This window comes from Lepus europaeus, unplaced genomic scaffold (assembly GCF_033115175.1).
Source record: "Lepus europaeus isolate LE1 unplaced genomic scaffold, mLepTim1.pri SCAFFOLD_335, whole genome shotgun sequence".
NCBI lineage: Eukaryota > Metazoa > Chordata > Mammalia > Lagomorpha > Leporidae > Lepus > Lepus europaeus.
Genome location: NW_026909208.1, coordinates 100,336 through 106,057, shown reverse-complemented (window position 1 = coordinate 106,057; position 5,722 = coordinate 100,336).

Here is a 5,722-nt window from a genome sequence, read left to right as displayed (position 1 = left end):
TCTCAGACTGATTCACTCAGTCTGAGGTTTTTTTTTTTTTCCAAAACATTCCTTTATTATTAGAAATAAATTATTTGTATAAAAATTCACATGCATCAATCATTGCATTTCTTGTTAGCACAACCCAGGGCTTCAATCCAGTCAGCCATTACAAGAAACAGACTCATTGTCTTATACAAGTTGAACAATGTGGGACAGGAATGGGAGTTCTCCCAATCACAGAAAAATACTTAAAAGAATAACATCAGACTTGGTTTATTTCAACAGCATTTTTTTTCCACAAGCTAACATTAGTTTTCTTTTGTGATTTTTTTTTAAACTGCTCAAGAAATAGCAACACTTTAGCTTAACACTCATTGGTTGTATTGTATAAAACGGGTTTCTTCACTCCCTGTTATTGATATTTTTGGCTCATGGCTAATTTTTGTTCAATCCAAGACTATTGATTTGATTGATTGTAGTCTACGGAGATCGCCAGGAGTGAGTTTTTGTAGTCTCATGTTCATTGTTTAAGATCACATATGACCTTTCTTCAGACTGCATCATTTTCCTGCTTCAGATCGAATGATTGCTGTAGCTGATATAAGTCATCTTGGTAGAAGAAGTGTTAGTTTTAAGACTCTCACAGAGTCAAAATTTTAATGTTAGCATTTTGAAAGTGCAGTATTGGGGTTAGCACTGTGGTACAGTGGGTTAAGGTCATGACCTGCAGTATTGGCATCTCATATGGGTTATAGTTCAAGTCCTGGCTGCCCCACTTCTAATGCAGCTCCCTGCGAATGCACTAAGAAAGGCAATGGAGGATGGCCCAAATGTTTGGGCCACTGCACTGATGTGGGGGACCTGGAAGGAGTTCCTGGCTCTTTGTTTCAGCTTCACTCAGCCCCCAGTTATTGCAGCCATTTGGGAACTGAACCAGCAGATGAAAGATTTCTCATTCTGTCTCTCATTCTCTCTAACTCTGCCTTTCAAATAAATAAGTAAATAAATGTGCCGCAGACCGGCTCTCGCGTAGACACCAGACCCGAGGGAGAACGGGGGACGAAAGCACAGGAGGAACAGAAATCGGCTAGGGGAATGACAGACAGACACACACACTTTTTGAGTATGCTGTTGCTGCAGTTGTCTGCCTGCAGTTGTCTGTCTGCAGTTTATTGGCGGGAAAACCAGAGTTTATATAGGGAAGCTTACATTGCTGAAGACAAAAGAAATTCCAAGATTACAAAAACTTGTTAAGGCTAATGGGGTTACATGATTAACTTTACAAGAGACACAGGGAGACATTGTGGTGATGATTCGCAGTCCTACTTTTAAGAAAAAGGTAAAGGTCAGGTTACTAGTTAACCTCTCATTAGGAGAACCTGGGACAGGGGAGTTATCAGATGGTGGTGCTTGTTAGCCCAGGTCCCATATATTACCTATGTAAGATTGAATGTAGCTTTTTCATCCCCATGCTGCTTAAACTTGATAACCCAGAACCTAAATCACACCTCAGCTCTCTAAAGCTAACACCTCAGCTCCCTTTGTTTTATCTTGTCTAGGGTGTGCTGTTTCTTGTCAGTGTTTAATGCCTCCTCGTAAATTGCCCTAATGACTGGTGGGCCAAAGTCTAAAGTGTTTTTTGTTGATTTTTGTGAAATGCTTATTGGCACTACTTGACTCCTTTGTTTCTAATCATGGTGCACTTGTCCTAACGCACTACGTGGCATAACTACTAAATACAAAATCACTATTAATGTTGAGACACATTGCTTTATTAACCAGCAGTAATTAGGTCTTCCACTTCTCGTTACGTGCGCCGAAAGTTTTTTACAACCTTGGGCTGCACAGGAACAGCTTTGAGGCCACGCTCCGTAAAAAAGCTCTCACCTCGTCCCTGCAGCGTGGACTTCCAATGTAACATTTTGCTACATGGGCGTCACAACAGCTGCTGGGCCCAGCAGTTCCCCCTTTTTTTAATTTTTAAGACGAAGTTCAAAGACCTCCTGCTGGACATCTTGCAATGAGCTAAATAGAAGCTTTAAGATTCCAGGAAGAAAAAGAATTATTAGCAAAACTACCAATGCCACTATCCCTATATATATGAGGTAGTTTTTCCAAGTTATGGGGTTTAAGTTTCTGATTTCTGCTTCTAAGCTTGCAGCTATACTCTGTAAATCCCCTATTTGCAACCTAGATTGACTAACGGCAGCTATCTCCTTTTGCAAAGCATGCAAATCATGTGTAACCTCATTATCATGCCATACACCCTGTAAGTGTGCTTTTATTTTTTCCCAAGGTTCTGAAGTATTGTATGGTAGCGGAGTAACACAGATTGACTTAAAATTACTATGACAACGAGCAGAAAACATTGTTTGCAGATTAGCAACATCCTGTCCCAAAGCCAAGACTACTTCCTCTAACACATTTATTTTTGCTTCTAATTTCTGATCTATTGCTTCTTGTGTAATCAATGCCATGGTAATATTTTTATTTAATGTATTGACATAGTGAGCAGTTTGAATTTCCTGAACTAAAGCAGTAGTTGCAATCGCAAAAGTAGTGATAATAGTAATTAAAGTAGTAATTCCTAAGATCAAGGCAGCAACAAAGCGTTTTGGACGTAAAAGCCCACTTAACAGATCTAATACTTGTAAAGCAGAATTATCATACCAATTCTCTTCCCCTAATTCAACAGGTAGCAGCACAAACGGCGGTCTACGCACCAACAGTATGGTAGTAAAATTTTTAGGCTCAGCAGAAGTAATACAATTTGTCATTTTACATGCAGCACAAGTAATCTTATATGAGCGACCTTCTTTTGTTATTTTTACAGCTTCAGTTTGAGCTAACAAGATAGCACTAGGATAAGCTACACATGCTTTAACCGTAATAGGCTGTGAAAAAGTTTGATTGGGTTGTTTCTCTAACAACATATTTGTAGCAGCTGTTAAGCGAAATAAATCAGTATGTTTACGAGTTACATTATCCTTTGTTGCAAACCAAATAGGTTCTACAAAGCCAGGAGAAAACCATCGCCGTAAAGGTTTTCCCGGTTTAAGATAAGCATAATTATGAAATTTATTACTCTTTTTTTTTAAGTACTTTTCATAATTTCCATCCCCAGGATTTGAATTAGAAAAGTCCCAAATTGTTATGTCACCACCCTCAGGTTGATACCAAGCAGCAACAGAAAATCCACAAGATAACCAGGTTGGGAATTTAGTTAAAGACGATAACCACGTCTTATCTGGGTTTTGATACTTCTTTACACATGGCGTGAGTGGCAGATCAATCTCTGAAACATGTGTAAAGTTGTCATTGAAATAAGGAGCCTGAGCCCCTAATGTTTGAATCTGTGTTTCCCAGACCCACCGTTTACCGGGATTGTCGTGGTCTGGACTATCAGTTAGGAAAGTTTTATAGCTTGTGGTGAGACAACCATTAGTAGCTTTTCCTTGCAGCGTGAGACAAATCGGCAATGAGTCTGCTCTCCCTTCAAAGGAAATTATAGAGGAGGAGGAGACTCTTGTGTTAGAGTCCTGTATGCCGCCTAACCGCAATGAATCATTTGTTAACACTTTTACGGGTTCCCTATCCAACCACCCCACAGGCTGTACAATGGGAGGATTAGGAACATAAGCCCAATATGAAGTCCCCTCAGTTTTTGGAGTTGAAATCAAAGCAAGAAAAGCCACAAAAAGATAAGAGGTTGTACGAGGCTTCTTTTGTTCAGCGAGAAGTTCCTTTGCCTTTCGAGCTAGGTGACGGATCATCGTCCAAGTGATTTTCTGCCTTTGCTGGACTATTTCCAATTTTTTCATCTGATGTTGCATGCGTTTTTTTTTTTGCTTCTTCCAGCGTCGCTGCCTGCGGCGCTGTGCCGGGGGCCTCCCTGATGAGCCTATCTGGGATCCAGACAGGAGAGTCGGCATCCTGTGGAAAAACACAAGCATAGCCTCTTCCCGATGTGATTAGCACATCCGGACCTTTCCACATTCCTGTTAAGAGGTCTTTCCAGAGAACTTTGGGCAGGGGGGTCTTATAAACCTCCCTGTCCCAGTGTTGTAGGGCTGCTGTAAGGCCCTTTTCATCAGCATTTAAATGATTTAAAACAAACAATGAATGAGACAGTACATGATGAGGTGAGAAATAAGAATTTGCAGTTTGAAGACGCTCCAATTGTAATTTTAATGTTTGATGAGCTCTTTCAATGATTGCCTGTCCTTGAGGATTATAAGGAATTTCTGTAATATGAGTTATGTGCCACTGGGCACAAAAATTTGCAAATGCTTTAGAAATATAAGCTGGTCCATTATCAATTTTTATTTGAGAAGGAATGCCCATAATTTGAAAACACTGAATTAGATGTTGAATAACATCTTTTACTGCTTCTCCCGTTCTAGCAGAAGCATGCACAAAATGAGAAAAAGTGTCAACAGTCACATGCACATATCCCAACTTACCAAAAGAAGACACATGAGTTACATCCATCTGCCAAATAATGTTAGCTTTTAAACCTCGGGGATTTACACCCATCTTTGGAGGATGATATACAGGGGGACAATGAGTACATTGTTTTACAATCTGTCTTGCCTGTTCTCTAGTAATAGAGAACATTTTTCGCAAAGAGGCTGCGTTTTGGTGATGAATGTTATGACTCTCTAATGCCTCCTGCACTGTAGCTACAATAGACTGGGTATGCATATCTGCTATGGCATTTCCTTCTGCCAGAGGCCCTGGCAATTTACTATGGCCCCTTATATGTCCTATGTAAAACTTTGCCGTTCTTTCCCTGATTAACTTTTGTAATTGTCTTAATAAAATAAGAATGGGTGATTTTTCTGATAAGAGAGCTGTCTCTAGAGCGGGAAATAAATTAACCACATATTTAGAATCTGAATAAAGGTTAAATGGTTGTGAAAATTTTGTAAAGGCCAAAATGACTGCTTTAATTTCCGCCTGCTGGGCAGAGGTTTTTTCACCACTCTCAACATACACACCGTGCTCTTTAGAATAAACCACAGCACAACCTGAAGATGACCCATCAGTAAAAATATTTTGAGCTTTAGCTAAGGGTTGTGGCGAAAACCAGACTGGAAATACCAATTCTACATGTCTTGCAAATTCTATAATAGGATGTTTTGGATAATGATATTTTATCTGCCCTGCATAGTTTTGCAGCGCTATGACCCAATTTTTATTATTTTGCATTAGTTCCTCTACTTGACTTTTATTGTATGGTGTGACAATAGTGGCTGGCTCCTTACCAAACAATTCTTTAGAGCGAGCTCTACCTTTGGTAATTAATAAAGCACATAAATAAGGATAATCTGTAAGCATTTTTGTCTGTGTATGAGGCAAGTGAAGCCATTCCAAGACTCCCTCCTGCCATAGGCAAGCTGTAGGCGTATAAGCTGTGGAAAATATTAACAGACTCCATGGCTTAGTATAATTTACCTGATGCACTCTTGCTTTTGATAATGCCTCTTCAACTAACTGTAAAGCCTGTAAAGCTTCCGGGGTCATAATTCTAAGTGACTTTGGATCTGAATCCCCATGCAAGATAGAATATAAGGGACTCAGTTCCCCTGTGGTTATTTTTAAATGAGGTCTTAACCAATTAATGTCTCCTAATAATTTTTGATAATCATTTAATGTCTTTAACCTATCCCTTCTTATTGTAACTTTTTGTGAAATAATATAATCATCCTTTATAATTTGACCCAAATAATTTAGAGGA